General features: G+C 45.3%; 1 protein-coding gene across 1 annotated transcript in view; it reads right to left on the reverse strand.

Moving 5' to 3' along the window:
* Positions 1-19,349, reverse strand: part of LOC126278329 (putative inorganic phosphate cotransporter) — a 331,537-nt gene that overhangs the window by 166,024 nt on the left and 146,164 nt on the right. The window lies entirely within an intron of this gene.

Below are 19,349 nucleotides of genomic sequence, written 5' to 3' on the forward strand. Positions count from 1 at the left end.
ACCATTGTCTCATAGACTCTGCTTTATGACAGTGTCCATTGTCATGCTGATAAAAAGTGTTCTTGTTGTGGTCGTAAGTCCAAGTTGCTGGTTTTGATGCAGCTCTCCATGCTGCTCTATCCTGTGCAAGCTTCTTCATCTCCCAGTATTCACCCTTCACCTTTAGGACGGATAGAACCCTGTTAGGCACAATTTCAGGATGTGCATATCTGTGGAGGAGTGGCAGTCCAGTCTTCCTCAAGGGTCGAGACCCGAGAATGTTGTGATGTTGGACATTGGGGTCTTCAGGAAGTCGACATTGTAACTCAATCCCCTTAACTGCGTTCTGGTTGGGACTGTGGGAAGGCTCGCCCATATCAGGAATGTTATTGCCGACAGACCATTGTCTCATAGACTCTGCTTTATGACAGTGTCCATTGTCATGCTGATAAAAAGTGTTCTTGTTGTGGTCGTAAGTCCAAGTTGCTGGTTTTGATGCAGCTCTCCATGCTGCTCTATCCTGTGCAAGCTTCTTCATCTCCCAGTATTCACCCTTCACCTTTAGGACGGATAGAACCCTGTTAGGCACAATTTCAGGATGTGCATATCTGTGGAGGAGTGGCAGTCCAGTCTTCCTCAAGGGTCGAGACCCGAGAATGTTGTGATGTTGGACATTGGGGTCTTCAGGAAGTCGACATTGTAACTCAATCCCCTTAACTGCGTTCTGGTTGGGACTGTGGGAAGGCTCGCCCATATCAGGAATGTTATTGCCGACAGAGCATTGTCTCATAGACTCTGCTTTATGACAGTGTCCATTGTCATGCTGATAAAAAGTGTTCTTGTTGTGGTCATAAGTCCAAGTTGCTGGTTTTGATGCAGCTCTCCATGCTGCTCTATCCTGTGCAAGCTTCTTCATCTCCCAGTATTCATCCTTCACCTTTAGGACGGATAGAACCCTGTTAGGCACAATTTCACGATCTGCATATCTGTGGAGGAGTGGCAGTCCAGTCTTCCTCAAGACTTGGGACCTGAGAATGTTGTCATGTTGTACACTGGGGGCTTTAGGAAGTCGACGTTGTAACTAAATCCCCTTAAGTTCAATTGCGTTCTGGTTGGGACTGTGGGCACTGGCATCCTTCTGAATCTGCGTAGTGTATTCACCTCTTGGTCTCCCTCTACGAAGTTTTCGTTCCACGCTTCCCTCCAGTACTAAACTGGTAACCCGTTGATGCCTCAGAACGTGTCCTACCAACCGATCCCTTCTTTCAGTCAGGTTATGCCACAAAGTCCTCTTCTCCCCAGTTCTGTTCGGTACCTCCTCAATAGTTACGTGACCTACCCATCTAATGTTCAGCATTCTTTTGCAGCACCACATTTCGAAGGCTTCTATTCTCTTCCTGCCTAAATTATTTATCGTCCAAGTTTCACTGCCATACATGGCTACTAAAACTAAACTCCTCCTGAACAGGCCATGAAGGCCCAACGGTACCGTGTCATCCTCAGCCCACAGGTGGCACTGGATGTGGATATGGAGGAGCATGTGGTGAGCGCACTGTTCTTCCGGCCGTATGTCAGTTTCCGATACCGGAGCCGCTACTTCTCTATCAAGTTGCTCCTCAGTTTGCCTCACAAAGGGCTGAGTGCACCTCGCTTGCCAACAGCGCTCGGCAGACCGGACGGTCACCCATCCAAGTGCTAGCCCACCCCGACAGCGATTAACTTCGGTGATCTGACGGAAAGCGGTGTTACCACTGCGGCAAGGCCGTTGGCATACATGGCTACACTCCATACAAATACTTTGAGAAAAGGCTTCCTGACACTTATATCTAAACTCGACGCTTTCCTTGCCATTGCCAGACTACATTTTATATCCTCTCTACTTCGACCATCATCAGTTATTTTGCTCCTCGAAAAGCAAAGCTCATTTACTACTGTAAGTGTGTCATTTCCTAATCTAATTCCCTCAGCATCACCCGATTTAATTCGACTACATTCCATTATCCTCCAAACGGTGATAGTCTTCGAACTGATCTCCTGCTGAACGCAGTGCACAATATTGTAAGATGTGTTCGTATCTTTTTGCATTTAGCGTTCTCTCAAGCACAATAAAGGGACCACACCATAAACACAGCAAACAGCCCATAGTATAAAACGACCCCTCTACACCTCACTGTTGGCACTCTACATGATGGCGGTTAACGTTCTCCAGATATTCGTCAAACTCAAACCCTTCCGTCGGATTGCCACAAGGTATAATGTGATTCATCACTCAAAATCAGTTGTGTCCGCTCATCCACTTCCAGTGGTGGCGTTCTTTACACCACTTCCAGTTCCACTGGAAATGGAAATGAGCGTTTGGCGTCATTGACCGAGAGGCCCGATGCGGGTCTTGGTGCAAGTCTTATTACATTCGACGCCACATCGGACGACCTGCGCGCGGGATGGGGATGAAATGATGATGGAGACAGAACAACACCCAGTCCCTGAGCGGAGAAAATCCCAGACCCAGCCTGGAATTGGACTGGGGCCGTAGGACGGCAACCCGTCACACTGACCACTCAGCCATCGGGGCGGACTCAGTTTCCACTTGGCACTGACTCCAGAAATGCTTATGAAAAACTGTACCCAATTCTTTTTAACTCCGTACACACAGTAACTGAGCCAGCTGGACTACTGTCAGCAGTCTGGAAGTCACTACTCATTCCATCCGCTGATAACATGTAATTTTTTGCAACCACCATCCTCAGTGCTCGACGGCCCCAATGAGTCGGTATACGAAGTCTACCTGGTCTTGGTCTAGTTCTGGTTGTTCCTTTGCTTTTTCACTTCGCAGTCACGTAACCAACAGTCGACTTGGGCAGCTTTAGGCGCGTTGAAATATCCATTCTGCGTTTGTTACTCAAGTAGCACCCAATGCGCGCTCGAATCTCTCTCATTTTACATTCGTGATCTCCTCGGGAGGTGTAAGTAGGGGGAAGCAATATATTAGATACCTCATCCAGAAACGCACCCTCTCGAAACCTGGACTTCAAGCAACACGGCGATGCAGAGCGCCTCTCATGAAGATTCTGCCACTTGAGTTTGCTAAACACCTCCGTAACGCTATCACACTTACTAAATAACCCTGTGACGAAACGCGCCTCTCTTCTTTGGATCTTCTCTATCTCCATTGTCAACTCGACCTGGTACAGATCCCACACTGATGAGCAACTCTCAAATATAGGTCGAACGAGTGTTTTGTAAGCCACGTCCTTTGTTGATGGACTACATTTTCTAAGGACTCTCCCAATGAATCTGAGCCTGGCACCCGCCTTACCAACAATTAATTTTATATGATCATTCCACTTCAAATCGTCCCGTACGCATACTCCCAGATATGTTACAGAAGTAACTGCTACCAGTGTTTGTTCCGATATCATATACACTCCTGGAAATGGAAAACAGAACACATTGACACCGGTGTGTCAGACCCACCATACTTGCTCCGGACACTGCGAGAGGGCTGTACAAGCAATGATCACACGCACGGCACAGCGGACACACCAGGAACCGCAGTGTTGGCCGTCGAATGGCGCTAGCTGCGCAGCATTTGTGCACCGCCGTCAGCGTCAGCCAGTTTGCCGTGGCATACGGAGCTCCATCGCAGTCTTTAACACTGGTAGCATGCCGCGACAGCGTGGACGTGAACCGTATGTGCAGTTGACGGACTTTGAGCGAGGGCGTACAGTGGGCATGCGGGAGGCCGGGTGGACGTACCGCCGAATTGCTCAACACGTGGGGCGTGAGGTCTCCACAGTACATCGATGTTGTCGCCAGTGGTCGGCGGAAGGTGCACGTGCCCGTCGACCTGGGACCGGACCGCAGTGACGCACGGATGCACGCCAAGACCGTAGGACTCTACGCAGTGCCGTAGGGGACCGCACCGCCACTTCCCAGCAAATTAGGGACACTGTTGCTCCTGTGGTATCGGCGAAGACCATTCGCAACCGTCTCCATGAAGCTGGGCTACGGTCCCGCACACCGTTAGGCCGTCTTCCGCTCACGCCCCAACATCGTGCAGCCCGACTCCAGTGGTGTCGCGACAGGCGTGAATGGAGGGACGAATGGAGACGTGTCGTCTTCAGCGATGACAGTCGCTTCTGCCTTGGTGCCAATGATGGTCGTATGCGTGTTTGGCGCCGTGCAGGTGAGCGCCACAATCAGGACATCATACGACCGAGGCACACAGGGCCAACACCCAGCATCATGGTGTGGGGAGCGATCTCCTACACTGGCCGTACACCTCTGGTGATCGTCGAGGGGACACTGAATAGTGCACGGTACATCCAAACCGTCATCGAACCCATCGTTCTACCATTCCTAGACCGGCAAGGGAACTTGCTGTTCCAACAGGACAATGCCCGTCCGCATGTATCCCGTGCCACCCAACGTGCTCTAGAAGGTGTAAGTCAACTAACCTGGCCAGCAAGAGCTCCGGATCTGTCCCCCATTGAGCATGTTTGGGACTGAATGAAGCGTCGTCTCACGCGGTCTGCACGTCCAGCACGAACGCTGGTCCAACTGAGGCGCCAGGTGGAAATGGTATGGCAAGCCGTTCCACAGGACTACATCCAGCATCTCTACGATCGTCTCCATGGGTGAATAGCAGCCTGCATTGCTGCGAAAGGTGGATATACACTGTACTAGTGCCGACATTGTGCATGCTCTGTTGCCTGTGTCTATGTGCCTGTGGTTCTGTCAGTGTGATCATGTGATGTATCTGACCCCAGGAATGTGTCAATAAAGTTTCCCCTTCCTGGGACAATGAATTGACGGTGTTCTTATTTCAATTTCCAGGAGTGTAATTATACAATAAAGGATCTTCCTTTCTATGTATTCGCAATACATTACATTTGTCTATGTTAATGGTCAATTGCCACTCCCTGCACCAAGTGCCTATCCGCTGCAGATCTTCCTGCCTTTCGCTGCAATTTTCTAATGCTGCAACTTCTTTGTATACTACCGCATCATCCGTGAAAAGCCGCATGGAACTTCCGACACTATCTACTAGGTCATTTATATATATTGTGAAAAGCAATGGACCCATAACACACCCCTGTGGTACGCCAGAGGTTACTTTAACGTCTGTAGAACGTCATTGAGAACAACATGGTGTGTTCTGTTTGTTAAAAACTGTTCAATCTAGCCACACAGCTGATCGGATATTCCGTAGGCTCTACTTCGTTTATCAGGCGACAGTGCGGAACTGTATCGAACGCCTTCCGGAAGTCAAGGAAAATGTCATCTACCTGGGAGCCTGTATCTAATATTTTCTGGCTCTCATGAACAAATAAAGCGAGTGTTCCTGTAATTTGAGTAGCGTCATGGCGAACTCACATTGAGACTGCAGCGAGTTGGGTCTCACACGATCACTGTTTCCGGAATCCATGTTAATTCCTACAGAGTAGATTCTGGGTTTCCAGAAATGACATGATACGCGAGCAAAAAACATGTTCTAAAATTCTACAACAGATCGATGTCAGAGATATAGGCCTATAGTTTTGCGCATCTACTCGACGACCCTTCTTGAAAACTGGGACTACCTGTGCTCTTTTCCAATCATTTGGAACCTTCCGTTCCTCTAGAGACTTGCGGAGCACGGCTGTTAGAAGGGGGGCAAGTTCTTTCGCGTACTCTGCGTAGAATCGAATTGGTATCCCGTCAGGTTCAGTGGACTTCCCTCTGTTGAGTGATTTCAGTTCCTTTTCTATTTCTTGGACACTTATTTCGATGTCAGCCATTTTTTTCGTTCGTGCGAGGATTTAGAGAAGGAACTGCAGTGCGGTCTTCCTCTGTGAAAAGGTGTTTAGTATTTCAGCTTTATGCGTGTCATCCTCTGTTTCAATGTCATCATCATCCCAGAGTGTCTGGATATGCTGTTTCGATCCACTTACTGATTTAACGTAAGACCAGAACTTCCTAGGATTTTCTGTCAAGTCGCTGAACTCTCGTCATCCTACCATTATGCCGATACTGCTTTTCTACTGACAACGTGATACCAGGTCTTCTCTTATACTGACGGGTCCGCCTCTATGGTGGGACACTTTTGATCGGATATGTGCAAAGTTAAAAGGAAATAGTACGAAAGTCCTCGTCCTTTTTTCTTTAATGTTCATTTAGTCCATTTTACACGAACGAGTTTCTGGTCCACATCCACTAGTCTTCTTGGTTGCGCTTCAAGTACTCAGGTCTGTTTAGTCGGCTACCACGTCCTGAGTGGCACACTGACGTCAGCGATCAGTTGACCGCACCGAGTGTGTAGTTCTGCAGTATGTTTCAGACTATGCATGTGCACGAACACGGACTGCGGCTCGTTTCCTAACAATGGAATAAAACTGAACATTTATTATCCTCCCAGAATGTTTTAGACACAATCGATTTTGTCAGACTTTTACATTCATACAAGTGTATATATACAAACACAGTTGGCGACCGCTACGGTCGCAGGTTCGAATCCTGTCTCGGGCATGGATCTGTGTGATGAACTTAGGTTAGTTAGGCTTAAGTAGTTCTAAGTTCTAGGAGACTGATGACCTCAGATGTTAAGTCCCATAGTGCTCAGTTACATTTTTTTACAAGTGATTCTTATTAAATGTCTTCCTACAAATGTGAACCAGCGGAAAAATGCTACTATCGGAGACAGAGATGGCAAATATCTTCGTCTTTAAAAGACTGACAGAAAAGCTGCCATTCCGCCTTCCTCACTAAAAGTTTTCGCTAGCGAACATATCCGCTCTCTTTTAACGCACAACATTCCGAATTCTTTTGCCTAGTCTCTCTTCCTAGGTATGCCTTCATACTCAGCACCTACCTCTCATTGCCACTGTCCATTTATGTCTCTCTCCCATTGTCTACTTTCTCTCCTATTGATTTACAGCATGTCCCATTGTCACTCTGATCCATACCTCAGTAGCTAAAAAATTTTGTAAAATGCAACTTATTCTTTTCATTGTACCCACATGTTTAAAATTTCGGTCTAAACTGCGCTCTCCCCTGTACACATGTGTTAGTTTGCTAATCTGAGAAGTTCCAGACTTCCAAGTCTATGTATGTTCCCCAAGTGACCATTCTTATAATGCGTACTTTTGGTACCCAAATATCATAGCTTTTTAGGTGTATCTTGTTAATGGATAAAGACATTTGAAAAAGAAAAATGGTGTTTCTAGATGAACGTATAAAAAATGTAGACCTAAAATTTGAGCCGTTTGCCATCAATCGTTAGTTAGATAATTTCGGCCCACAGAACAAAAACGACTAAAAGATTTCTGAGGTTTTCTGCATAACTGCGGTAACTTCGAATCTCTGGATCTTGTTATTGGGCGATGATATCGAGAAGAGATTCGAAGTTCCGCGAGAATTTCACCTCAAGAACACGGTAAAAGTTTCAACGATATGCCATGAATATAAATTGCTGAAGTGACTATCGGCACGTTTCATAATTTTCATAACCAAAAATCATCGTTTTTCGGTGTTTTCTCAGGAACCGCAGACAAAAGAAGATGCTTTTATGAGCCGCCTAATATCCACCTTTGACCACACCTAATGGAAAAGAACCAACCGATTCGCTCAGTTTGCCTGGACTGAAGGAAGTGTGTAATGCTTAAATTTTGTCCCTGCACTTGTAGGGTAGTTTCAGTACGCCAGTTATTCCGATAGCTACAAAATGGTCGCTAGGTCATGAGCTTTACCAAATACTAGATCCACTACCAATGTGATCAATAGAAACCTAGATATGACCGTCTGAAAATTGCATTTTAACACGCGTCATTCTGGAACGTGTTGCTACCTTGCACGGACCAATAAGTAAGCCACTCTCCTTTCCAATTTCACAGTGTATATAACAAAATATTATTTAAAAAATAGCATCATATAACTATAGATAGCAGGTGACATCGCAAATGACTTGGAAGAACAGTTGAACGGAATGGACAGCGTTTTGAAAGAGGTTACAGGCTGATCATCAGCAGAAGTAAAACAAGGATAATGGAATTTAGTTGAATTAAAACAGGCGCTTAGGGCACGAGACTCTACTACTAACTGAGTTTTGCTATTTAAGCAGTAAAATAACTCACGAAATAGAGACGATATGAAATGTAGCCTGACAATAGCAAGGAAAGCATTTCTGGAAAAAAGAGAAAAAATTAACATCCAATATAAGTGTGCACTGTAGCACTGTAGCCTTGTATGGAAGTGTAGCGTGGACGATAAACAGTAAAGATAAAAAGAGCACAGAAGCTTTTGAAACGTGGGGCTGCAGACAAACGCTGAAGATTACATGCACGTGTCGGACAACTAATAAGAAGGTACTTAATCGAACAGGAAATAAAAGATATTTGTGACACAAGTTGACTGAATCATTGATAAATTGTCAGAAAACAACAGGAGGTATCAAGGAAATGGAATGAGGTGGGCATGGCGGTTTCAAATACAATTTTGTACCTCTGCGATTCCTCCCTGTCCTTTCTTCTAGTTAATGCTTTCCATATCTTCTTTTCCTCGCCGGTTCTTTGGAGAACCTCCTCATTTCCCACCTAATCAGCCTACTTCATTTTAAACAATTTTGTTTAACCACACACCTCAAACGATCCTACAATCAGTGAAACACTCAAAAATTTGGGAAATTAATTTTCTTTTGTAAATTCCCAACTCCAAGCAGTATAACGCTGGATGGGACATCACCCGAGAGTCCTAGCATAGTGAAGGATATTCCTTCGATGGAAGGTGGTGCCCTCACGCATATATAGACGATACAGAATCGGCTTAAGGACGTCATGCGACATTAATTGCTGAGATATTGGTTACTGATCAGTGAGTGTGCGGTCCGTATGTAGAATGAGGAAGGCGCGCATTCTATCTTAGTTTTAGCGAGGACAGATTGTGATGGGTCGGAGGCTCCGTATGAGCATTTCGCAAATTGCACGGCTTGTCGGGTGATCGTGGAGTGCTGTGATGACCGTCTTCATCCACGTGCAGACGTCGTGGGTTGGGCGGCCACCTCACATTACAGATGACGGACGACCTACGGCAGGGCATAGTGGTAAAACAGGACAGGCGGCGAACTGTGGTGGACAGAGTACAAGTGTGTCTGAACACACTGCATCGAACACTCCTAACGATGGGCCTCCGAAGATGACGGCCCATGCATGCTCCAATGTTAACGCCACGATATTGATAACAACGGCTGAAATGGGCTCGTCACCATCGGCACTGGACGCTGGAGCACGAGCAGAGAGTTGCATGGTCTGAATAATTCTTATACCTGCTTCACCATGCGATGGGAGGACGCGAATCCGCCGCCTTCCAGAGGAACAGCTACTTCACACCTGTTCTCCTGGACGAAGACAAGCTGTCAGCAGCTCCATCATGCTTTGTGGAACGTTCACGTAGGCATCCATCGGTCCAGTGGAGCTCGTGCTAGGCACCATGACTGGTTCTCGATGAGGTACACCCCTTCATGAAAATCATGTTTCACGAAGGCATTTTTCAACAAGATAAGGCGCCATTTGATAGGGCCAGGAGTGTGATGGAGCGATTCGAGGAAGAGAGTGGCGAGTTACAATTGATGTGGTTTTGCAAAATTAAAAATTAATTGCATAACTGAATCTATGTTGAGCTCAGTGCATTTGAAATAGAGAGCTTCCAATTTCTAAGGGGAAGAGACAGCTTGGTCATGAAATACAAACCCAGTTTGGCAGTAGGACCCGCAGAATTATAATAATCGAGAGCTACATTCGGCGGCAATTAGCAGTAGAGTAACTGACGAGATTGTGGTCAAACCTCCCGAAACAGGTTAGAGGCTTGAAAAGATGCTGCAGATCCTTTAGTTTTAGTCCAGATCCGCCCAAACGCTTCAGAGCTATGAAGGAAATGGACAAAAGTCTGCAGATAATCCAAAAGTACAGAACATCTGACAATACAGGCAAAATGAGAGGTACAGGTGTTAGTAATTAGGGAGTTAAAGGTATTTCCGCTAGTTAGTAGTCATGGGAGGGAAATATCATACCTAGTACAAAACTTCCTGGATATCAAGTAACTCTTAGGTTGGTGCAAAAGTGCATAGCGTTTTTGTTTTTCATGTTGGTATTCCTGTTGCTACGGGTTTGTTTATCGATTATAAGTTTTTATTTGTGGATCACTGTTGTTATTTTAGTTTACATATTGTCATTTTGTCATATGAAGATAGTGAGCCGACCTGTGGACGTTAGAAAATAGAGCGCCAAGTGGAAAACTCGGAACATTTACGACATAATCTTCTGCTTGGGTTTGGCAGAGGAATGACAGCTGCGGAGACAGCCAGAAATATTTGCTCCGTGTATGGGAATAATGCCATTGAGCAGAGCGAGCAAGAAAATGGTTTTCTCGTCTTAAGGAACCGTTTTGACATTAGTAACTTTCTGAAGGTGGCAGCGGTAAAATGCAGGGAGCGAAAGGCTATGTACAATTTGTACAGAAACCAGATCGCAGTTATAAGAGTCGAGGGGTATGAAAGGGAAGCAGTGGTTGGGAAGGGAGCGAGACAGGGTTGTAGCCTATACCCGACGTTATTCAATCTGTATATTGAGCAGGCAATAAAGGAAACAGAAGCAAAGTTCGGAGTAGGTATTAACATCCATGGAGAAGAAATAAAACCCTTGAGGTTCGCCGATCACATTGTAATTCTGTCAGAGACAGCAAAGGACTTGGAATAGCAGTTGAGCGGAATGGACAGTGTCTTGAAAGGAGGGTATAAGACGAACATCAACAAAAGCAAAACGAGGACAATGGAATGTACTCGAATTAAGTCGGGTGATGCTGAGGGAGTTAGATTAGGAAATGAGATACTTAAATTAGTAAATGAGTTTTGCTATTTGGAGAGAAAAATAACTGATGATGGTCGAAGTAGAGAGGATATAAAATGTAGACTGGCAATGGCAAGGAAAACGTTTCTGAGGAAGAAAAATTTGATAACATCGAGTATAGATTTAAATTTAAGGACGTTGTTTCTGAAAGTATTTGTATGGAGTGTAGTCATGTATGGAAGTGAAACGTGGACGATAAGTAGTTTAGACAAGAAGAGAACAGAAGCTTTCGTAATGTGGTGCTACAGAAGAATGCTGAAAATTAGATGGGTGGATCACGTAACTATTGAGGCGGTACTGAACAGAATTGGGGAGAGGCGGACTTCGTGCCACAACCTAACTAAAAGAACTAACTATTGACGCGGTATTGAATAGAAGTGGGGAGAAGAGGAGCTTGTGGCACAACTTGACTAGAAGAAGAGATCGGTTGGTAGGACATGTTCTGAGACATCGAGGGATCACAAATTTAGTATTGGAGGGCAGCGTGGAGGCTAAAAATCGTAGAGGGAGACCAAGAGATGAGTACACTAAGCAGATTCAGAAGGATGTAGGCTGCAGTAGGTACAGGGAGATGTAGAAGCTTGCACAGGATAGAGTAGCATGGAGAACTGCATCAAACCAGTCTCAGGGCTGAAGACCACAACAACAACAACAACAACAACTTTCCACCTTCAGGAAGACCTGCATTGTTTGATGAGGATCGTTTAAACCCATTAATCTAAAACTATCTACGTCAGTGTACTAGAGAATTGTCAAATGTGATGAGCTGTGATCATTCCACACTCTTCCGACATTTGCATGCAATGGAAAAGTCAAAATCACAAAAACAGGGGGTGGTCATATGTGCATCACTGCTTGATCGTCATCAATTGGTTCATGAGCAACATCGACCGTTCCTATCCTGTCCCGTTACTGGGGACCAGAAATTGTGTCTCTATGCTTACATAAGGAAAAGGAAGGAATGGCTGAGCCCAAACAAATCGGAAACTCCCCGTACAGGACCTGTGGGCATGCACAAAAGATAGTGTCATGCATCTGATGGAACAGCGACGATGTGGCGTACTGCGAATTGCTTCCCCGAGGTGAAACCATCACTGCTGACATTTATTGTGAACAACTGAGACGTCTGAGCCGTACGCGGCTCGTGTTCGTGCCATTTATTGTTTGACGTCTTGTCTTTGTGGTACTGCAGTCCAGTTTCTTATTCGATTTACTGCCGTTACTAAGTCGCTGGCTTTCCTGCCCGTGAGTGGCAGCAGCAGCTCTTATCGATAAGAGCACTGTCGTATTCTCTTCGAAGCGACCGCTAGTATTTCCGGGTCGCCGTGTGTCGTGAGTTCAGTCGGGACGGAGCAGCAGTGAGGTCCGGACAGCCATGACTCGCCCAACCGTTGCCGACACACATGACTTGAGTGGGGACGACCTTGGTTGGTCGTTAAGTCGGTCGTCTAATCGGATGACGTGCTTGGTCGCCAACCGCTTCTGGGTTCTCCGTGTGTGTCGATATGTGATTTGCCGGCCGCTGTGGTCTAGCGGTTCTAGGCGCTCAGTCAGGAGCCGCGCGGCTGCTACGGTCGCAGGTTCGAATCCTGCCTCGGGCATGGATGTGTGTGATGTCCTTAGGTTAGTTAGGTTTAAGTAGTTCTAAGTTCTAGGGGACTGATGACCATAGATGTTAAGTCCCATAGTGCTCAGAGCCATTTGAACCATTTTGTACCAACACTTCGACTGAAATGTGCAGGAGCTCCATCGTGCATGAACCACATGTTGTGTCGTACTTGTAAAGGCACATGTTCTAGCAGCACAGGTAGAGTATCCCATATGAAATCATGATAACGTGCTCCAATGAGCGTAGGTGGAAGAACATGGGGCCCAATCGATACATCACCAACAATGCCTGCCCAAACGTTCACATAAAATCTGTGTTGATGACGTGATTGCACGATTGCGTGCGGATTCTCGTCAGCCCACACATGTTGATTGTGAAAATTTACAATTTGGTCACGTTGGAATGAAGCCTCATCCGTAAAGAGAACATTTGCACTGAAATGAGGATTGACACATTGTTCGATGAACCACTCGCAGAAGTGTACCCGTGGAGGCCAATCAGCTGCTGATAGTGCCTGCACACGCTGTACATGGTACGGAAACAACTGGTTCTCCTGTAGCACTCTCCATACAGTGACGTAGTCAACGTTACCTTGTACATCATCAACATCTCTGACGCTGAAATTAGGGTTATCGTCAACTGCACCAAGAATTGCCTCGTCCATTGCAGGTATCCTCGTCGTTCTAGGTCTTCCCCAGTCGCGAGTCATAGGCTGGAATGTTCCGTTCTCCCTAAGACGCCGATCAATTGCTTCGAACGTCTTCCTATCGGGACACCTTCGTTCTGGAAATCTGTCTCGATACAAACGTACCGCGCCACGGCTCTTGCCCCGTGCTAATCCATACATCAAAGGGGTATCTGCCAACTCCGCATTTGTAAACATTGCACTGACTGCAAAACTACGATCGTGATGAACACTAACCTGTTGATGCTATGTACTGATGTTCTTGATGCTAGTACTGTAGAGCAATGAGTCGCATGTCAACACAAGCACCGAAGTCAACATTACCTTCCTACAATGGGGCCAACTGGCGGTGAATCGAGGAAGTACAGCACATACTGACGAAACTAAAATGAGTTCTAACATTTGTGTGTGAGGAATGTTTCCTGAAAGTTTGGCCGTACCTTTTTGTACCACCCTGTATATATTTATGCGTTTATGCCGATGTATAATTGGTTTGTTTTGTTAATATTATTTGTATTTTTACGCTGGGTCTTGCCTAGGGAAAACTATGCTATCGAACAATGACATCGATACGTCGTGAGGAGAACCAAAGTGTTTAGGATCTTTGGTAGTGTTAACTCTGCCGCGTGGAGCCCGGGCAGAGCACAGTCTGGCTGGAGTAGGGCGATGGAGCAGGTGTGTTATGTGACGCTCCCGCGAGTTGCCGCGCTTTCGGGGTTTGGCAGCATGTAATTGCGCTCGACTTGCTATTGTAGTTTCTGACACGGTGTCGCGGACGGGAAGCATTAGCTGGCGCACATCAAGAGCCCGTTTCGCCTGGTGACCGTGTCGAGAAGAAGGCGCGCCAACATCCAGCTTCTGCAGCAGCTACGGCCGACAAAGAGTGACTGTCGACACCTCCGCTATCGACGACTACATCTACATCTACATGACTACTCTGCAATTCACATTTAAGTGCTTGGCAGAGGGTTCATCGAACCACAATCATACTATCTCTCTACTATTCCACTCCCGAACAGCGAGCGGGAAAAACGAACACCTAAACCTTTCTGTTCGAGCTCTGATTTCTCTTATTTTATTTTGATGATCATTCCTACCTATGTAGGTTGGGCTCAACAAAATATTTTCGCATTCGGAAGAGAAAGTTGGTGACTGAAATTTCGTAAAAAGGTCTCGCCGCGACGAAAAACGTCTATGCTGTAATGACTTCCATCCCAACTCGTGTATCATATCTGCCACACTCTCTCCCCTATAACGCGATAATACAAAACGAGCTGCCCTTTTTTGCACCCTTTCGATGTCCTCCGTCAATCCCACCTGGTAAGGATCCCACACCGCGCAGCAATATTCTAACAGAGGACGAAGGAGTGTAGTGTAAGCTGTCTCTTTAGTGGACTTGTTGCATCTGCTAAGTGTCCTGCCAATGAAACGCAACCTTTGGCTCGCCTTCCCGACAATATTATCTATGTGGTCCTTCCAACTGAAGTTGTTCGTAATTTTAACACCCAGGTACTTAGTTGAATTGACAGCCTTGAGAATTGTACTATTTATCGAGTAATCGAATTCCAACGGAGTTCTTTTGGAACTCATGTGCATCATCTCACACTTTTCGTTATTTAGCGTCAACTGCCACCTGACACACCATACAGCAATCTTTTCTAAATCGCTTTGCAGCTGATACTGGTCTTCGGATGACCTTACTTGACGGTAAATTATAGCATCATCTGCGAACAGTCTAAGAGAACTGCTCAGATTGTCACCCAGGTCATTTATATAGATCAGGAACAGTAGAGGTCCCAGGACGCTTCCCTGGGGAACACCTGATATCACTTCAGTTTTACTCGATGATTTGCCGTCTATTACTACGAACTGCGACCTTCCTGACAGGAAATCACGAATCCAGTCGCACAACTGAGACGATACCCCATAGCTCCGCAACTTGATTAGAAGTCGCTTGTGAGGAACGGTGTCAAAAGCTTTCCGGAAATCTAGAAATACGGAATCAACTTGAGATCCCCTGTCGATAGCGGCCATTACTTCGTGCGAATAAAGAGCTAGCTGCGTTGCACAAGAGCGATGTTTTCTGAAGCCATGCTGATTACGTGTCAATAGATCGTTCCCTTCGAGGTGGTTCATAATGTTTGAATACAGTATATGCTCCAAAACCCTACTGCAAACCGACGTCAATGATATAGGTCTGTAGTTAAATGGATTACTCCTACTACCCTTCTTGAACACTGGTGCGACCTGCGCAATTTTCCAATCTGTAGGTACAGATCTATCGGTGAGCGAGCGGTTGTATATGAGTGCTAAGTAGGGAGCTATAGTATCAGCGTAATCTGAAAGGAACCTAATCGGTATACAATCTGGACCTGAAGACTTGCCCGTATCAAGCGATTTGAGTTGCTTCGCAACCCCTAAGGTATCTACTTCTAAGAAACTCATGCTAGCAGATGTTCGTGTTTCAAATTCTGGAATATTCCATTCGTCTTCCCTGGTGAAGGAATTTCGGAAAACTGCGTTCAATAACTCCGCTTTAGCGGCACAGTCGTCGATAACAGTACCATCGGCACTGCGCAGCGAAGGTATTGACTGCGTCTTGCCGCTTGTGTACTTTACATACGACCAGAATTTCTTCGGATTTTCTACCAAATTTCGAGACAATGTTTCGTTGTGGAACCTATTAAAGGCATCTCGCATCGAAGTATGTGCCAAATTTCGCGCGTCTGTAAATTTTAGCCCATCTTCGGGATTTCGCGTTCTTCTGAACTTCGCATCTTTTTTCGGTTGCCTCTGCAACAGCGTTCGGACCTTTTTTGTGTACCACGGGGGATCCGTTCCATCTCTTACCAATTTATGAGGTATGAATCTCTCAATTGCTGTTGCTACTATATCTTTGAATTTGAGCCACATCTCGTCTACATTCGCATAGTCAGTTCGGAAGGAATGGAAATTCTCTTTTAGGAAGGCTTCTAGTGGCACTTTATCCGCTTTTAATCAACCTTCAATCAACCAACAAGTAAGACTGGAAGCACGAAAAGTTTTAGAATTGTATGGCAGACATCAGCTTTTGAAATTGTTCCATTTGCCTCACGAAATTTACAGCAACTTAGCCTGAACCTTTGATGCTCATTGTCCAAATTGCATTACCAAGCAGGGTCCCTTCCTTTTGCGGAATGAACCCGAATGTCGTTGAAATTGAAACGCCAGTATTAAAGTAATATCATTCGATTTCACTGCTTTAATTTCAAAGTTCAGTTAAGGTATTCGTAGGTGGCTACGATATTGAGATTACACAAGTACAAATTAAGAGTGCGAGTTTTGTTACCATATTTTAGCTTACCTGTGACTGCAGCTCAGCTTGGTAAGTACTAAATTCTACTATTGTTAATTGTTCAGAATCATTTAATTCAAGTTCAAAGTTATATCTCTTATTTCTAAATTGCGTAGATTCTAGTAGCTTTTGAAATGATTGGTGAGGTAGCCCAAGACTAACCTTATTTTACTGAATTTCAGAAACAAAGGTCACTATTAATTTCAGTCACCAAATCATCTTTCAATTTTCTGTTTTTATTAATTCTTTTGCTAAATTAAGTCAGAGTGTAGCGAAGTTTATTACTTCTGACAAATATTTAGTTCTCACACAACACGTGTCAACTTTCAGTTGCCACGCTTTTGGTGCTAATTACATCTGCAATAACTTTTCTTTTTCAGTTATTATAGTAGTTGTCCATAGGACTGGCGACCGCAATTTTCCCCAAATCTCAAATATCTAAATAACGTCAGGTAACTGTTAACGTAACGACCGCACATTTACTTTCTTTATTAACTTTACCCCTTTTAGAAATTAATTTCCACCTGTTTGATTTGCATTTTTCCTTTCATTTAGATGTAACCCTTTCCTCCCTCTTTACCGACAGATTAACTTCAGTGACGATTGCTTTTCCCAAATTTCCATTAGGTACACGGGGTTTAATTTTTCTGCCATTAAGGTCGATAAGTGAGGGGGAGGTTACAACTGGATTCAGTATTGTTCGAGTTGTTTGTGGAAGTTTTTTCGTGGAACCGTGTGTAGCTTTTGTGGTTTTGACTGAGCAATTATTTTAAAGCTGTCTGCACGCTGCATGTGGTCAGTCAGTTGAGACAGACCAGCGAGGAAGTCTCCGCGGCGCGGCTGGGATTGACGGCGGCGTGCACGCGCAGTGAGATTGTGAGGTGCTACCTGCGAGAGTGACAAAGTTCGTTGCCCACCGAACCTGGACGCTGAAATTGAGTGATCAGTTAACTTGTTATGGAGCCTCAACTATTGTGACATCTCTTCGTTCAGTTGTGGGATGTTACTTCCTGGGCCGTTCGGGCCAGCAGCAACGTATGTTGTGCTGGAGTCGGCGAAATCTTGCAGTCGTCTTCCTAGATTCTGATTAATTATTAAATTGACTGTTACTTGCCAGTGAAGTGCACCATCGGTATTTTCTGCTCTGTGGCAGCTAACGCCCCAGTTACATGCCCCGGTCGTTAGCGTAGTTTTCCGGAAGTGTGCCTTTCCTCGTCGTGTTGATGCTGTTTCCATGGCTGTTTTTAGGTGCCAATTTCTGAAGACGTAGTACTGTTTGTATCCTCGTCCTTGGCCGATATTTTCCATCGTTGTGCCGTTGGTCAGACGGGAGGGAATTGGTTGAAGCCGACGAGGTGACCGAGCGGTTCTAGGCGCTACAGTCTGGAACTTCGTGACCGCTACGGTCGCAGGTTCGAATCCTGCCTCGGGCAGGTTCAGGTTCAGATGGTTCAAATGGCTCTGAGCACTATGGGACTTAACATCTTAGGTCATCAGTCCCCTAGAACTTAGAACTACTTAAACCTAACTAAACTAAAGACATCACACACATCCATGCCCGAGGCAGGATTCGAACCTGCGACTGTAGCAGTCCCGCGGTTCCGGACTGCAGCCCCTAGAACTGCACGACCACCGCGGCCGGCTTTGTAATTCAGGCCTTAAGACGTTAATTGTTCGGTGCGTTACGTGTTGCCTTAAACTTAGTATTTACGTGAACCCCTTTTAATAAGGCCTTCAGCCGTGTGTATTCTTTAAAAGAATTTTTCTTTACAGGAAGGAAGGGGTTTATTTTAAATTGTTTGTCTGCCTTGTTGTTCAAGCCTTCAGCCGTTGTTTCAAATTTGTTTGTGGCCTTCAGCCGTGCAATAAGTAAATATTTTTTTAATTAGGCTTTCGGCCGTTCTGTTGTAAGTTTAAAAAGAAATTTCTTGGTTAGAAAAATTGTTTATTAATGTGTTTTAATTATAGTTGTGCTTCAGACGTGTAGTGTAGGCCTTCGGCCGCTAATTCTCTTCAATTGCATTTTTTAATTTTTTTTCTATTTTGATTGCTTTTAATTTCTAAGCCGGGCCTTCAGCCATTCTTGTTTTGGGTGTGGTTTTGGGCCTACAGCTCAGAAAGCATCTCAAGTTTTCTTTAACTAGGCGTTTAGCCGTATTGTCTAATTGTGATCTTTTGAAGCAAAGTGTAAGTAAGTGGTTCCTAGAAAAATAAAGTTGTGTGTTTCAGTGTGCAACTCACAGTAACTGTTTACGGCCCCATCCAGAATCGTAACCTTATCCTGTGCGCCCTCTGAGTACCTACCAACCACCAACCAGGTTTCAACGTCTTACAAACGCAGTCCAAGAACAACAACCAGGACTGCGTGAAGCGATGCTACTCCACGATGATACCCACCCGGATTTTGCTAGACTGCCAAGAAAGGACTGTACAGGAGTTGGATTTGGAAGATATTCCGCAGCCACTTTATTCACCTGATCTGGAGCTCTCAGATTTTCAGCTTGCACGCTATCTATCGAACAGCCTTCAACGAACTTGCACTCCAAACATGGGTCAACGAATTGGTCGACGAGTTTCTTCGCCTTAAAACCATGTCACTTCTACAGTCACAGAGTCTAAAAGTTACCTCAGCGTTGGCAGAGTGTAGCAAATAGTGAAAGAGATTATACAGTTGATGAATAAAGTCTCTGTTGTGTTTATTAAGCTTATGCAAAACGCTACAAACTCACGCACCAACCTAATAATTTAGTACTAGGTACATGGAAGTCTCCTGTGATTTAGAGTATTTATGGAAAGATCGTGGTAAGAAGGTCGTGTAGCGATAAATTGGGAAGGGGGAGTTATACATTTGGACCGCAATCTCAA

The sequence above is a fragment of the Schistocerca gregaria genome, chromosome 6 (genome assembly GCF_023897955.1).
Source record: "Schistocerca gregaria isolate iqSchGreg1 chromosome 6, iqSchGreg1.2, whole genome shotgun sequence".
NCBI lineage: Eukaryota > Metazoa > Arthropoda > Insecta > Orthoptera > Acrididae > Schistocerca > Schistocerca gregaria.